Source organism: Cupressus sempervirens, chromosome 10, assembly GCF_028749045.1.
Source record: "Cupressus sempervirens isolate cs-2001-9-10 chromosome 10, ASM2874904v1, whole genome shotgun sequence".
NCBI classification, from domain to species: domain Eukaryota; kingdom Viridiplantae; phylum Streptophyta; class Pinopsida; order Cupressales; family Cupressaceae; genus Cupressus; species Cupressus sempervirens.
The window spans coordinates 747,298,643-747,317,037 of NC_143127.1; positions in this window are offsets into that span (position 1 = coordinate 747,298,643).

Here is an 18,395-nt window from a genome sequence, read left to right on the forward strand (position 1 = left end):
GATCATTCACCTTACAAAATTAATAATACAAAAAAGTTAAAAAACATTCTTTTTAAATGATATAATATGTTAAATACATAATTAAATAAATATATAATAAGAATCATGAAATATCTTAACATGACTATATCTAAAACACAATGGCATGTATATATGTGTTAAGATATTTCAATAAATGATTCTTATTATATAACTATTTAAATATGTATTTAACATATTATATCATTTTTTAAAAATGTTTTTAAAACTTTTTTGGTATATTAATTTTGTAAGGAGAATGATCAATTACTTCTAAATTTTTCAATCAAAGAATGTAAGAAACATGGGTAGTTTAAAGTTATGTTCTCAGCTTGTTATGGTATATGCACATTTGCATCTGAAACTTATATATATTAATATTAATTCTTATTTAGTCTAGGGTGGAGTGATTTTATAGATTAATAAATATTATATTTCATATAAAATTAGGTTTATATTTTATTTTTCATGATATTCACTTTGATGTAATTGATTTTTATTTTAATATGTATATAATTTATTTATCATTAATCAAAAAAAAAAATTTTAATTTTTTTTTGCCATATATCAATGTTGTGATGTGAAAGATCAATTGCAACATGTAGAATTCACTTCTAATTTTTTAAATTTGTCATTTTCTACCCATTCCATTAATACTCTAACATGGTTAGTATGAAATGAAATTTCATAGTAACACAAAAATAGATTCATGATGATCAATTTTCATCTCTGAGTATTGGAGGTCAAAATTCTAGTAATGGACAATGCCATTGGTCAGTATAACATACCTCCACACAATCATTCTCCCTACAGTTTTGAGAGACATGTGGAAGTTCCACATGCTCATGTCATCTAGCTCCCTTAACAATATGGGCTTCAACTTCTCCCACACAAAACATTGTTAGAACATTAATGATGGGTTTAGCCTAGGGATGTGTCTTCACACCTAGTGATGACCCTTAGATGGGGACGTTTGCATTGTAGGATTCACATGCCTCCAACTTTTGTTACTAACCACCTTTTGTAGAAGAATGTTGAAATACTCATGACCTGCATGATGTACCTCCACCTCAATTAGAGGGTCATTTGATGGATGTCCAATGTTCAAAGGATGAGTAGGGGATGATAGAGACTTGATAAATGTAGGAAAATACATCCGACAATTTTTGTGTTTCCTATCATCACAATGGATATGATAAGCTGAGGCCTTTAATATGGGGAGGGAAAAATGTTGTAAAGGGAGTTTGAACAGGGAATTATTGCTAAAATTGAGAGGATTCCTCTTTATATAGCCTTGAAATTGTAATTGAGTATTTGGATCACCAATATAATCAAGTGTGCCTTAGGGCCTTTGGTATTTGTTGTAAATCACATGTCTTTATGAATGCCTTATGTGCAAACTCCAACTTCAGTGCACTCATATGAGTAGTTATTGATGAGACTATGCACTCTCATTTCTTCTTATAGTTATTATTATTGTATATCATATTCTATATTTCAAGAATTATTTTCCAATTAAAGGGATCCATTTTTTGCCTTGATCCTGTTGAGCAATTATTTTACATGATGACAATGACAAAAATCCTTACAAATTAACCAAATTCAAGGTTCTAAATGGCTATTTTTCAATCCACTGGATAGCCCAATTGAAGATAAATGTGTATGTTCACAAGGAGGCTTTTGCTAGTATTTATAAATCCCAAAGAAGTTGAAAAAATGTGACTGCAAACCAATAAATTTTTTGTATTTCTGATTTTATGATGATGCAAGTTTCTAACAATGTGACTATGAATTCCTATTCTGACCAAATGTTTAAAAGAAATTTACTGAGATAGAGTAATGAGGAATCAAAGAAAATTATTGAAAATGAAATTCCTAATGGACACAAGTCATAGAAACAACATGTCTATGAATTAAATCCCAAAAGGATCAAGAAGTTATAAAACCAATGAAATCAAAAGAAATGCATCCTTAAACCCACTAATGCAATTGTCAAAGGAACTAATGAAAATCATATGGCAATCAATGAATCATCAAATCATGTAGCCATGGAAAGTGCACACACTTGATTTGATGAATCATGAAACATCATATAGCTTTCATTAGTTACTTCAAAGAATGCATCCATGGGGTTAAGGATGTACTACTCTTGATTTCATTGGTTTCCTTCTTGATCCTTTTGAAAACCTAATTCATAGATGTATTGTTACTATGACTTACGTCCATTACAAATTTCATTTTCAGCAATTTTCTCTAATTCCTTTTTACCCTAATCCAATAATTTTCTTTTGAACATGTTTTTATAATAGGAATTTATATAGTTGCATTTCTATAAATTTGTATTCATCATAAAATACAAAAATATATTGGTTCGTGCTCACGTCTCTTCAAGTTTTTGTAAGATTTATAGATACCAGCAAAGGCCTCTTTGTGAACATACACATTTATCTTTAATTGAGCTATCCATTGGGTGGAAAGAAATCCATCTGAAACCTTGGAGTTCCTTAATTTGATAAACTTTTCAAGAGAGAAATTTGTAAGGATTTATGCCATTGTCATTGTGCAAAATGACTGTGTTAGCCACATTTTCAATAAGTTGCAAAATCCTGGATGGTGCCAAAACAAATTTGTATTGTATTGTTAAGATGACCTCTACACAAAATTAATGTTGAGGAAGTACCTAAGCATTTATAAACTATTGCAAAACCCTTGTTGTATTTTTATGTTATGTCACTTTTAGTGCAACTTAAGTGAAGGGTCATTATATCCTCAAGAAGGGACTTTTTGTTTACCTAATGTTACAACTTATTGTTTGTCCCCCATCATATTTTGTCCCAATGTTATTTTTTTATTAAATGATGGGTTAGATATCATGTGGTGGGTCCCCTTTTATAATCCTACACAAACATATATGTCAGTGTTTCCTTTTTCATCATGGTTATTATTATTAAGAGGTCATGTCTCTAGGTTTTTTTACACTTGCTAAATCATTTTCTCAGGTCCACAAATATATCATTAAAGAAATAATTTTATATATTCCTATGTGGAAAACACTATTTGGTACTATATGCCTTAGAAAAGTAGCAAAACCCCCAGTCTTTTACCCAAATCTTAGTGTCATCCGATCAGATCTGATGGTGGATATGAAATAACAATTAGAACTTGCAGGGTCCTTACCCATAGAGAGGCTTCATGAAATAATTCCATGTGTTTGGGAAAATGTGTTTTTTCAAACTGGTTAGATCTATTCTGAAGAATTTTGATCAATGGTTGTCACATAGATTGATCTAACAATTGTCATGATCCCATGATGGAAAGTTATGTGATGGTTTAGCATGCATCTCCGATGAATGAGCATAACCAAAGTTGTAGGTTCTTTACTCATTATGATATTGTGACTGAGTGATTAGGTGTACACAGTGGTCAAGAGAAAAGAAGTGGGGCCTACATGGTAGGTGGACTCTAAATTTTATATTTTGACTGGTTGGTTTCCTAATCATCATAAGGGGGTGGATCCAATGCTCATGGGGATGAATCAAAGCTTCAAAATTGGGCTTTCATAGAAATTAATTGATGGTTCAAATTCAAATTCGAAGAGTGTTTGATTTTTTTGTTAGTTGTAGTATTCAAGTCCAGTAAAGAATTAATTCAAAGCATGTGGCTATTTATGACATAGGTTAATATATCCTTCTATGGTAATTGTCTTATCATAGAGTATGTATTTGATGTTTTTAGTGCAAGCTCAAGCTATAAAATAAAATTGTTGAAGAAAATTATAGAACTAGGTTTTTCCTCAGCAAGCATTACAGCCATTGTATGCTCAAACCAATAAGATTTCTCTATCAGCCTATAGGAAATTTGTATTTTCTTGAAGGAGATTATGATTTATTGTATAATTTCATACTATAAACCCTAGAAAGACACCTCAAAGGGATTTTAATAGGATAATAGATTATCAAGAAAGGGATTTTTGTGATGGTTTCTAAGAATAATTAGTCCAGTCATGTCTACCATAGATCTTACCATAGAAGCTTTCATAGGAAAATAATTTGATCCTGTCACAAAGCAAGTCTATGATAATTTTTTGGAAAATGACCGTTTTGTAAAATCTAGGGCTTTCTTTCAATTTTCTTGGAGAATAAATATTTCAAATTTTGAGAGCCAATGTGAGAAGAGATGTGCATAGGATCCTTATAAAAATAATTGCGTTATTGAGGAGGAAATAAAGAAAGAAATGATGAATCAATTCAGCAAAATTATGACTGAGGAGGGGAGGATGATGATAAAATAGGAAGGGGTATTTTGTGCTTTCCTAGATAAGTTCATAGTGGTGTTCCTTGATGATATTTTGGTTTATTCTTATGATGAGAAGGAGTATGACAAGCACTTGAGTTAGGTATTGTAGTTATTGAGGGAGAATTAGTTGTATGGAAATTTGAGGAAGTGTAATTTCTATAGATTAGAGATTTATTATTAAGCTCATGTTATCATAGGTGATGGGATCTAAGTGGACCCATCAAAGATTAGAGCCACTATGGATTGACCTTCTCCTACTAGTGTCACTAAGGCATGAGGTGTTTTATGGGATTAACAAGTTACTAAAAGTGCTTTGTGGTGGGATTTTTTAGATTGGCTCATCACATCACATCTCTGTGGACAAGGGGAAAAAAGTTTGAGTGTATAGAGAAGTGTGAGAGAACTTTTCAAGAGCTCAAGAAGGCACTTACTAGTGCACCCATTCTTATAGTTCTTGATCTATTAGGGGATTTTTTAGTTTACAAAAATGCATCATTGCATGGGATAGGAGAAATTCTTATGCAAAAAGATCAAGTTATAGCATACAAGTCTAGGAATCTTATGATCTACATGAGTTCATTGTAGTAGAGGCTCATATAGCACCATATGCAATGCATCCTAGTGTTAAGAAATTACATTCAAATTTGAGATAGTTGTATTTCTAGCCAAGCATGAGAGTACAGATTGCTATTACTATAGCTAGATCTATCTTGAGTGCCAGAGAGTGAAGGTAGAACATAGTCATCTAGGAGCACTTTTACAACCACATGAGGTACCTATGTGGAAGTGGGATGTAATTTATATGGACTTCATTGCTGGTCTTCCTATGTCTTCTCACTGACATGATATTATCTTTGTGATAGTTGATACACTAACTAAGGTTTCCCACTTTTCACATACTTGTACTACCTTTACAACACTAGTAGTAGTATAGGTGTTCTTGCAAGATATTTTTAGACTTCATGGAATTCCTCATAATTTCATTTTGGATAGAGACACCATGTTCACATCATCATTTTGGAGTGAGATTTAGAAAGATTTAGGAACAAGTCTTAGTTTCATTACAACATATCACCCCTAGATAGATGGACAGATTGAGAGAGTCAATCATATTTCAGAGGATGTGTTGAGTTTTCCTATAATAATGGGCATCACTCATCCATTGGTATACCACTTTATTAGACATCAATTGGTAGACCTTGCAAGGCTCCATTGAGTTGGGATAGGATTGAGGACATAGTGTCTATTGGACCACAATTTGTCAATGATATGAAGCAATAGGTATATTTGATTAGACATAATCTCTGAGAGGCTGAGGATAGATAGATGAAGTATACAAATCCAAAGAGGGTGGATAGAAAGTACATGGTCAGAGATAGATTCTTCTTGAGAGTGCATCCACATAAGAGTCTAATCCATTTTGGAAAGGGTTCTAAGTTGGTACCTTGATCTATTGTACCATTTGAGATACTTTAGAGAATATGACTAGTTTCCTACCATTTAGCCTTGCCACCTAGCTTGTCACACATTGACGATGTGTTTAATATTTTAGTATTAAGGAAATATATTTATGATTAGTCTCACATTATAGATTAGGATGCCTTGTAGGTAGATTCGAATGGGAAGCTAGCATTGGATCCATTCACATTTTGGGCCAACAAACCCTAGCCAGGGTATAATATAGTGGCAAATTTTCATATTTTGGTGAATTTGACGTTTTGCCAATATTATTTTTGGCAATTTCTGAGCCCTTTCATGGTTTCTTGGTTGCCAAGCTTTGTTGGGTTTACCTAGTTGCCTAGTATTGTAATCGCCAAGGCAAATGTTATGTTTGAGCTTTTCCCTAGTGGTATTTGCCTTTCACACGGCCGACCAGGTAATGCTTATCGTGGAATGTTCGTCGGGTTTCAAGTTTCCATTAAATACAGTATGGGAGAATTCACCATCCCACTTTAATTTTACCATGGAGGAGTCGGCTCATTTCACATTATGGCAAGTGGAGGAGTCGACTCATTTTGCCAACACACTTTCATTTTGTCGTGGAGGAGTTGGCTCGTTTGGCATGGTAAATTGTTAATTGTATTGATTTGTATATAAATCCAAATTCACCCAAGCAATGAGACATTCACTAAATACTGCTGGCACTCCATCAAATTTTTGGTATTGTAGGACACATCACAGGAAAGACTCAGACTCTAGAGATCGCTTCCACAAGTGGTGCTACATTGGTATGTGTAGCTATGCTATAAAATACTCTCCTTGAGCTTATGTAGTTTAATTTAATCAAAAGCTTATCTACAGTTTCCTTTCTTATCTCATTTTCATTAGAAATTTTTCAAAAAGTGGACGTTAATGGTTTTTAAAGCTTGCATGCATGGATATTGATCACCTAAGGTCAATATCCTATTTCCTTTCCCATGGAATCTCGATTCAACAATTGTCAAAAATTAGATTTGAAATTTAACTTTTTTTCTTTAAGTTTCAATTCTTAGTCTGAAAGTAATACTACTTATTCTCAAGGAAGTAAAGTTTAAACAGATTATCAGTGGATTGAGATGTCAAGGGAGGGTGAGTCTATAACTAATATTTCTCAGTCTTAGGGAAGTGACAAGGGTAAGACCCCCAAGGGCAGTGAAGGGATTAATCTTACATCAAAATGCCCAAAACTTAGAGATACTACCATAAAGGCTTTCTTTGGAATTGACAATGTTTTTGGTCCACCAAATTTGGCAAGTACAAGTGTAGAAGGAAATCACAATACCTCACCACCACTAGAAGAGAAGGTTGTTATTCAATTAAATCAAAATGCATCAAACGAGGATAACAACGTTCCAACAACAAAAGATGTTGTAACAAAAGATAATATTGATGTTGGTAGGAAGAAAAGAAAAAGGAATGTAAAAATGGGGCAGTAGTGGGAAATGAAAAGGACTTTCCAAGTTGATTGGGTAGCAAAGTACTAGTTTATTGAACCAGTCACAAACAATGATGAACCACCAATAGAATGCAAGTGTACAATTTGTACTTGGAAAACTAAAAGAGAGAAAAAGTTGCAGTTAAAGCTCGACACTATAGAAAAACATATTGGTAAGGTTTATGAAAAACAAATCATAGATGGAAAGGAAGTAGCAGTAGTGAGATGGAAATCAAAGGAAGAATGCCTTCATGTTAAGTATGCCATAGAATATGAAGAGAATTTCAAGAAAATAGCGATAATTGGTAGTAGTAGTAGTGACAATCCAATCAAGGATGGGCTTCAACATGAAGCCAATGATGCAAACTTGGCAAAGACCATTCAGATGAGTGTTATTTTTCATATTCTATCTAGAGGGCATCGTATGAGAGACTTTTTAGAATATGGTAATTTATTATCTTTTTTGAGAGTTCCTCACTATCCTATGTCACATTGGTCAATATACGCTAGATGGGAAATGGAAATCTATCTTGCTGAGGTGAAAAAGAAAAATGTACAGGAGAGAGTAAAAGAATCTAAGTTCATTTCATTATCCTTAGATGAAGTCACTGCGGTAGATAACACTACCTGGGTCTGTATGCATGTATATACTGTAAAAGATCATGTCTGTCAAGCTAATCTACTTTGTGTTCATAAAATGAGGGTCAATTCAACTGCAAAAAAATTATATTTAGAAGTTAAGAAAGATTTGAATGAAATTGCTAGTATGGATGACTTGACAATTGCAAAGAAGTTAGTGTGTGTCGAAGCTGATGGAGCTATAGTAATGCAAGGGCAAAGGACTGGTCTTTGTGCAAGATTACAAACTAGTATTGCACCTTACATGCTTGGCATACACTACATGGCCCACTGGATGAGTTTAGCATATAAGATTGTAAGTACTTTTCCTACAGTGTCAAAAGTTGAAGATCTAATTCGTGAGCTCCACTCATACTTTTGCAGAAGTCCTAAATGCTTTGCAGAATTTAAGATTTTTTCTGAGGGAGTAATAGTAGGAAATAAGATTCTCAAGGATGTTGAGACCAGATGGATATCTTTGCATGGACTAGTATAACGAGTTCTAGCATAATATCAATCCTTGATTGGAGTTCTATATGAGCAATGCCTTACAGTGGATAGAGCTCCTAATTTGTTAAATAAGTTAAGTGATATAGAGAACCTATTAACTTTAGCCAGTCTTCTCCCCATGCTAGATTTAATGAACAAACTTGTTAAGAAAGCCCAAAAAAGAACTATCTATATTCATGAATATTCTGATTTATGTAAAATGACATGCATGGCTCTGGATTCTTTGTATTTAGATCTCTCAAGTCATAGCCCAATTTTTTCAAGGTGGGAGATAATTACAAATTTGAATCATGCTGAGAATTTTTTACAATTCAATGGAAAAAATGAGCTATGTGTGCTTTTGAAAGGATTTGAAATACCAATGCACCAATCTAAAACAACCAAGAGAGGCAGAGTACTACCGGTTAGAAAGGATGATTTTGACAAGATTGTTAAATCTATTAGTGAAAATGTGAAGTCTATTTCCTACCAACTTTCAAGTGAGATTCGTGAAAGATTCCCTCGAGAAGAAATTCTTGAAGCCATGAGTTGTGTGTTTCCTCAATTTTGGAAACACTTTGGACATAATCCAACTAATAAAAAGTTGTTTCATAATAAACTTGATGAATTGATAACACAGTTTTCAAAGCATACAGATTGTAATGGACAACTAATACAAGGAATCTTAAATTCAAATAATCTTTATAATCAATGTAAACTTTTTGCATTGTGTATGAAAAACCAGATGGAAAACTTTGAGAATCCATTCGATCCTGGTGCAATAACAAGGCTCTAGAAAAGGATAAGTCAGAGTGAAGTATTATGTACTTCAATATCATAATATTTCAAACTTGCTGATTTATTTCAAACAATGATATTAGGGTCAGTGGAAGATGAGAGAGTTTTCAGTGCATTGGGGTTTTTGAAATCAAATGTTAGAAAAAAACTAGACAAAAATTTGGAAACTTGTTTGAGGTTGTTTGTAACTCAATACAATGTTAGAGATTTTCCTTATGATAGGTCATTGGCCATTTTGAATTCCACATGTGAAAGACGAGGCCTTTTCAACACTTTAAAAGATGGCAGTTCTACTTCTACTACAAACTCCAACATAAATGATGAATTTAGGTCTCAAAGTCAAAATGAAGATGAAGATTTTACGGATTTTGAATACCCAATTCAAAATGTAGAGGAACCTATTAGTACTTGTTAGAATTCAATTTCAGGATCTGGATTCTGGAGTACATATGGGATATAGAAGCATCACATTTGAGACTGAGTCAATCAAATGAGTATTGACCAACATTTATGACTTTGAACAAAATAGAAATATGATTTTGATTTTATGAAGTGATTTAATGTGCAATAGTAGAATTCATCCTTCTTACTTCTGACTCATGAGATTAGTGCCTTATCCATTGGGTAAAGTAGTAACCATTGGTAGGAGATCCAATTCAAACAACTTGTAAATGAATTAATCAATTGTAATCACCCATCTCTATTCTTATGAAGTATCCCTTTATGAATTCACAAACCCTACTAATTCATTGAAGTATTTATATAACTTCTTGAATTAATAGCAAAAATGAGAACAGTATACAACCCATCTAGATTGCATTTAGCCAATTAAACTTTATTTAAATGACTTCAAAGTAAACAAACCCATAAACTGGAGACAGAAATAGATGACACAAATTCAGTGTAAATACCATTTTGTATTATCCTTTTCATATGACAAATACAATGACCAATAGAAAACCCATTTAAAACCTAGAATAGATTACTATTTCTATCATTCAATGTGTTATCAAAAAGTACAATGGAAATAAACTCAAAATCAGCTACACTATACTGGACCGATTGAATATGTACTTTTCTTAAGAGAAACAAAAATTATACAAGTCCCAGACCATCACAATACCTTGGAAACTCATTTATATAGCATGAATTGCAACAAGCAAAGGGAAATTGTGATTTGATAAGTGCCCAAGAAACAAAACATTAGACAAAAGACAAAAAAGATCACAACAGATTGCCAGGCATATCAAATATTCTTTTAGGTAGGCCTGTTCCTATTACTGTTGTACTTATCAACTTCTGATTTGTCTCTCATTGTTTCGGATCCTCAGAATACATGGCTACCAAGCTAGCCAATGAGGGGTGATCTTGTGATCCCTTCAGATCAGTTTGTTCCTGTGGGTTTTTACTACTTTCACCTTGAGTAGGCACTATTTCTTTTTTACCTTCTTCTTCCTTCAATTCTAGTGCTGATGTGTCAATGACCTGCACCTCATCTTCTTGTTCCCTATCATCATCTAAATTGCCTTCCTCCAACTATTGGTTTGAAGGAATATCTGCCTTCTAGGTGTTAAAATATATGTCATTCGGCCAGTTGAACCACAGGATATCATCTTGTTTCTTTAATATATAATCAGCCTCCTTTTCAAAACCAACAAATTCTTGCCTCAAAGAATCAAAAAATAATTGAATTTTAACCAATTCCTATCATGGTGGCCCACCAGGCATGCCCCTTTTCATTAACAACTTTATTTATCCTTATGCAGAAAAGGTCATCTAGTTTTGTACTCCATTCATCCTTATTTTTCAATTGGTTCTTTCTATCCAAGGCACAAGGAAACATATCAAATTTTTTATTCTTGTATTTATTCAAGAAAGAAACAATTTTCAGTTGAAGAGCAACTCTCCTATTATCAAAATCTGACAGGTCATTAGTAATATCAAACAATTTTTAAATATGGTCATTGGAAGACCTTATAACTGAATAACATAAAAGGGTGATTTCTTTTTCCCTTTTTCCCCACTTTTAAACAATAGGCTTGAGGGTTTCATCATGGGTTTTCAGTTGCTCCCATATACTTATTACTCTTGCCAACTGATCAAAGAGCAAGGGCCATTCAATTTTATCTACTAAATACATTAGGGCCTTTCTAAGCTTATCCTCATATTGCATATTTAACTCTACATGTAAGGCCCATAGCTTATTTTTTTCTTCTTCAAAATTCTCAGCTATATAATATTCTGATCTTTGAGGTGTGTCTGGTGTATATGCTACTTTAGTATGTTAGAAACACTAAATTAAAACAATCAAAAGCATTTGCATTCTAATTTAACATAACTTCATGAGAGACAAAGTGAAGTCTTCAAATGAGAATATGAGCCATGGATAGGCTCTCTCAATGAGAATGATCACTTGATGTAGAGGTGTGTCTAATAGCTAAGATGCCTTGATTATGTATGTATGCTCAAATGCTCAAATGGGCTTCAATGGAGGATTTTTGATAGATTTTGGTGAATGGATTTGATGTAAAAATGGCTTCTCAAAATGGCATTATGGCTTTACTTTCTAAATTGTGTTAAAATGGCTTGGGAGAGGATTCCTTAAATAGGAAAAGGGCTTGAGGGACCAAGGGCTAGGATAAGCTTATGGAAGGTTTAGATTGAATGAGAGGAGAGCACATGGATTGTGCTTCTTTACAGCCAATCAGAGAGTGACACATGTCATAGGGTCATTGGTTAGAGCAAGAGGGGTTGAGGGGTCAACAAAGGAGGCTCAAAGCTCATAAAGACCCTCATAATGGCTTGTAAGAGCAATTAATGGGCTTGTAAGAGTCATTTATGGCTTTATGGGCTTCATAAAGTTTTATGGTTGGGATATTTTGAGGGGATAGACTTTGGCTTGGCTTAGGAAAGTCTTAAGCTTGTTTAAGATTGTGCAAATGATTAAGGGTAGGATTAGAGATGGCTTAGGATTAGATTAGGGATGTTAGAGATGGGCAAGTGGATGGAATTTAATGAGGGTGGGTGAAGGAGGAGATATTTGTTGGCTTTGGCTTGGGTTAGCAAGTCTTAACCCATGTTTAGGGAATGTGACAAGGTTAGGAGGGGATTAGGATTAGGATTAAAGATAAGGATTGACATCTTCTAGAAGAGTCTAGGCTTTGGATGAGGATGAAGACTTTCTAGAAGAGTCTAGAACTTCCTAGGATGGGGATAAATAAGATTTTTAGGAAATAAATAAAGTTTTATTTATTTCAAGGGTTTGGGTTGAGGAGATATTTATTAAAATATTTTTAATAAACATGAGGATTAATATATCTTAATTAAATATTTTGAGTTGGGATTAGGGGTAGGAAATGATGGGATTAGCCTTTAATCGAAATTAAAGAAGGATTAGAAGATTTTGGAAGAGGTTAGTGGTCTTAAAGAAATTGGCCAAGTTTTGGGCAAAAAATAAATAAATTATTTATTTTGGGAATTTTGGTCAATTTATTAATTAAATAATTAATAAATAAGGAAATAATGTTTAAATAAGATTTAAACATTTTTGGGAGGGATTCCTTAATTAAATATTTTTAATTAAGATAAAGGGATTTAATGGCATAAAAATTAATTAATTGATTCATTAATTAAATAATTAATTAATAAATAATGATGTCATCAGGGACTTTTTCAAAAAATAAAAATACTTTACTTTCTAAAGGATTTTTAGGTGTGTACATTTTGCCCCTCTTTGACATAGTGTTGAAACAACACTATTTCAAAGAAGTTCAGATATAAACGACACGAGGAAGATATTTTAGCAATAAAGTTGTCCTAGTCTTGGATAAGAAGGAGAGACTAGACTATGAGATGCCCCTTCAAGAAGGTGGTGGGGAGAGAAAATGAGGCTCGATGGCTTCTTGAAAAATACAAGAATTTGAGATAAGCAAGGAGACTCGGATTGCCAAAGAGAAGGGGCTGAATTAGTTTAAACTCTCACTATGGGAGAATGATAAAGGAGAATCAAATGCACAAGAGGAAGCAAGCTTAAGACTTTAGGGAATGTGGAGGATGAAGGAGCGGAGTGCTACAAAAAGGAATCCAAGATAGGGAGAAGGATGAGGGGATTATAAAGCTGATGCAACAAGACTTCAAAAAGTCAAATTAGTGGAAGATGGGTTTCATAGATCCCTAAGACTAGGATTGTGGATCTTGAAAGATGAGGCTTGGTGGATTGATTGGATTGGTGGATCCCTAAGACTAGGATTGTGGATCCCTAAAGCTAAGAGTGATGATTGATTCTGAGAGATATAGTTGCACAAGCTGGGGTAGGAGAGACGGATGCTGGATATGGATGGGGGATAATGGAGATGAAGGGAATCCATTGAAGCTTTTTGAGTAGGAAGATACATCAAAGAGAAGTACCACCATGTAGTTGAGCACTAGATTTCCTATAAGACTGTTGGTTAATTACCAAGGGTACCAAGAACATCAAGGGCTTTTCACCAACTGTCTAGAGGACTGACGGACTGAATCAAAAAAAACACACAAGGATTTCCCTAGTATCACACATGAAACCCAAAGGAAATAGCGTGGAACTGACACTAAGTAACCCACAAGCAAAAAAGAAACAAACAAAAGACTTGATCAAAACCGTATGCTTAGAGTGCCCCATTCGTAGCATACCATGATATGGAAGATCATGGAAACCTTGAGGAGGGAACAAAAAGATTGCTTGAAAAAGATACTTCAAGACCCAAAAGGGAAGATTCCAAATCAAAAGAAAGCGAAAATCCAAAAGAGAACCATTTGCCAATGAGATGGGTAGGATGAGGTACTAACGGACCAAGATCAGACATGAGAAAAGCTATATCTTGCAAGGATCTATCGAAGAGCACCTAAGCTGGTGGATTTGGATGAGTGATGCACTTGGCAAACTGAACTAAGAAGGATAACACTTTGGTGATAGGAGATCTAGGTAAAGGATGTATTGGAATAGCTAACCAAGATTTGTGTAATGTGTGCAAAATGTTGATCAAGGATGAACTAACACAAAAGCTGGATAGATACAATGGTACTAAGCTAAAGAGGATGTACAAGCTGACAAACCAAGATATGTTACAAATGTACAAGGTTGTTCATGTTTTGGTTTTTGTGAGATGGAAATGTTTGTGAAGGGTGGGATTTCTATAATAGTTGATAGGCAGATACGTAGATGGTTTGCAAAAAGCTTAAGTGAAAATGGGGTTCTTTATGTGCATGTGATAGGATACAAACTAGGATACGAGCTTTGGTATATAATACAAGATGGAATATGGTACAAGATTTGGAAAAAAATTGGATATACAAGCTATGATACAAGGGATGATACAAGATTTACAAGCTATACAGGAGGTATTTACAAGCTTCATTATATGTTGAATATTTGGTTGGAACACCAAGGGAACAAGTAGGTGTTTTATGGGATGGTGAGTGGATGGATGAGGGATAGGATAGTGATAGATAATGGATTAGTCTTAGTACTCAAGGCACCTAAATTACTAGGTTTTCACCAAGGTACCTATCCAAGGTGCTTGAATTGCCAAGTTTTCATCATTGGATGCTTATTTCTCTTTACTATTTTTTTTTATAGTATTTTTCAAAAGCTGGGTATGCCAAGGATCTTCAAGCATAGAACTTCTTGAGATGAATGATGTTAGTAGGATCATTCAAGAGTTCTCCTTCCAGTGTAGATAGCTGATAGGCTTTGGAGCCAAAGGAAGTAGTGACAACATAAGGACCAAGCCATGTAGGTTCAAACTTACCTTTCTTTTCTCGATCAGCTTGGACTTTCGTATTTTCTTTGAGGACCGTGTCGCCTAGTTGAAAGTGTCATGGGAGCACCTTCTTGTCAAAATTCCTTTTGAGACGAGTTTGATAGACTGTAAGATGATCATAGGCTTGTTGTCGCTTCTCATCTAAGAGATCTAGCTAGGTGAGCTAAGCTATTCTGTAGCCTTCATCTAATATTTTCCCTTGCAAAGATATGTGCAAGGAGGGAAGTTCAACCTCTATGGGTAGTACTACTTCGGCACCATAGACTAAGGAGTATGAAGTTGTGCCTGTGGATGTACAGAAGGAAGTTTGATAGGCCCCTAGGGCTAGATTTATTTGTAGGTGCCAATTGCAGCCAGAATCATTGACAACTTTCTTTAGGATTTTGAGGAGGGTTTTGTTAGTTGCCTCTGCCTGGCCGTTACCTTGTGGGAAATATGGGCTAGAAAAGTAGTGATGGATGTGGAGGGAAGTGCATAATTCTTCCATGTTGAGATTTTCAAAGTTACCTCCGTTGTCAGTGAAGATGGTGGATTGGATGTCGAAGCGGAAAACAATGTGGTACAAGATGAACTTGGAGACCTGAACTCCTGTAGCTGAGACTAGGGGGACTACTTCCATCCATTTAGTGAAATAGTTTGTAGCTGTTATTATCCATTTATGTCCATTAGATGAGAGAGGTGTGATAGTTCCAACTAGATCAAGGCCCCAATAAGCGAAAGGCCAAGGTGGTGCAATAGGTTGTAGATCCTGTGCTAGAGCATGCACAAGATTTGTGTTCTGCTGACATGGGAGATAGTTTTTGACAAAATCACAGGATTCTTCTTCAATGGTAGGCCAATAGTAGCCTATTCTAAGGATTTTTCATGTGAGGACAATACCACTCATGTGGGCACCACAATTTTTGGAGTGTACTTATTTTAATGCCATTGCAACCTCATTTTCATCTAAACATCAAGAGAGAGTATCATGATAACCTCGACGATATAGGGTATTCGCTATGATAACATAGCGGGATGATTTTTGGATGAGGTTTTGGCATTGGGTATGTGTGAGTTGAGGGGAGATGATACCATCTTTAAGGTAATCATGAATCTCATGGTACCAAGGGGATTTTTGACCAACCAAGATATAAACACAGTTTGAGTCATCATTCGCATAGGCAGGTGTGAGGAGCTGCTTGACTAAAAACTCATACTACATAACTGCTTGGGGAATTTCTAAGAGCAAGCTGATAGTAGCCATAGCATCTGCTACTTTGTTCTATATTTGAGGCACTTGTGTAAATTGAAGCTTTGTAAAATGTTGGGTTAGCTGATCAACTAGCTCTTTGTAGGGTACTAGCTTTTCATCTTTGGTTTGATATTCATTTAGGGCTTACTTGATGATGAGCTGAGAATCGCCAAAGATTTGTAACTCAGTGATGTTCCATTCTATAGCTATCTTTAATCCTACTATGAGAGCCTCATATTCAGCTATATTGTTGGTGCTAGGGAATTGTAGCTTGAAGGCTTTTGGAATGTAATCTCCTTGAGGTGTGACCAACAATATTCCTGCCCCTAATCCATGAGATGTATATGAGCCATCAAAATAAAGTTTCCATGGGGGTTGTTCTTCAATTAGATAGATATGCTCATCTAAAAATTCTATGATCAAAGGATATGTATCTACTAGAGGTGTATTAACTAGGTTATCTGCTATAGCTTGCCCTTTTATTGCCTTTCTGTCCACATATTGGATGTCAAATTCGTTAAGGAGCATAACCCATTTGTCCAAATAGCCTGTAAGTGCTGTTCTGGAGAGCATATACTTGAGAGGGTCAATCTTGGAGACTAGTTGGATGGTATGACTTAGCATGTAGTGGAAAATCTTTTGAGTTGAGAAAACAACTGTCAAACAAGCTTTTTCCATAGGAGTGTAATTGAGTTCATAACCAACTAGGGTTCTACTAATATAGTAGATGGCTCTTTCTTTGTCATAGTCATTGTGCTATGCTAGAAGTACCCCTAGAGTAGTAGGTGTTACTAATATGTACAAGATCAAGGGATGACTAGGAACTGGTGGAACCAAGATAGAGGGATTGATGAGATACTGCTTGAGATGATCGAAGTTGCGTTGACATAAAGGATCCCATTTGAAGTTTTCATCCTTCTTTAGTAAATGTGCAAATGGTGTACACTTATCTGCAAGCTAGGAGATGAAGCATCAAATGGATTGAAGCTTTCCTTGAAGAGTGTGAAGCTTTCATAGTGTCTAGGGAGGAGGCATGTCTAAGATAGCCTTCACCTTCTTGGGGTCAATCTCTATACCTCGTTTAGAAACTATAAAGCCTAGAAGCTTGCCAGATGTGACCCCAAAGACACACTTCTTGGGATTCAGCATGAGATGATATGTGGCTAACCTATCAAAGACTTTCTCCAAGTCAGCAAGATGATCCATGAAGGTATGAGATTTGACCAAGATATCATCCACATAATTCTCCAAAATGCTATGGATAAGATCGTGGAAAATGCCTGTCATAGCTCTTTGATAGGTAGCCCCAGCATTCTTTAGGCCAAAAGGCATCATGTTGTAGCAAAAGGTTCCCCAAGGGTAGTGAATGTTGTCTTATGGTGATCCTCTTCTACAATCTTGATTTGATTATACCTGAAAAATCCATCAATGAGGGACAGAATGTCATGTCCAACTGTAAGGTCTGCAATCATATCTATGTTGGGTAAGGGAAAATCATCTTTTGGACAAGCTTTTTTTAAAATCTCTAAAATTAGTGCAGATTCTAATGTCACCAGAAGTCTTAGGGATGGGGACCATGTTAGAGATCCACTCTGAGTAGTTGATAGGTTAGATAACCTTAGCAGCTAACATTCTTTCTAATTTAGCTTTGACTAGTAATGCCACCTTGGGGTGCATTTTTCTAAGCTTTTGTCTGACAAGCCTGATCTTTGGATCGACTAGAAGATGATGAAATACAAGCTTTGGATCAAGTCCTAGCATGTCCTAATATGACCATGCAAATTGGCCAATGTTCTCTCTTAAGACCTCAAAGAGGAGATCAGCTTGGTCTTGCGATAGGGATGCAACAATGTGAACAAGTCTAGTGATCTCTAAAGAATCGATGTTGACTTCTCTAGTATCCTCAATTAGAATAGAAGACACCTCTGGTCGATTATCTTGAGGAGGCAATGTCAAATCCAAATGTTCTACTTGTGCCTCTAAATTTTTTCACTAAGGGGCTCTCTTCGCTGCTTGAGCTAGTCTCAGATTCGCCTTAGTTCCAGTTTTGGGTGTATCAGAACTAGGTTGGGGATTTTCTCCAAAATACCCCTTGAAATCTAGCTTATAGATATAGGCAGAATCTAGCTTAATTTTTTTGTGAGGAGTTTCAGCTCCCATGAATCTCAGAAGTGCTTCCTCTGATGTGAACTCATCAATGTGTATGATGCTTGGTTGGTCCCAATCTATGAGT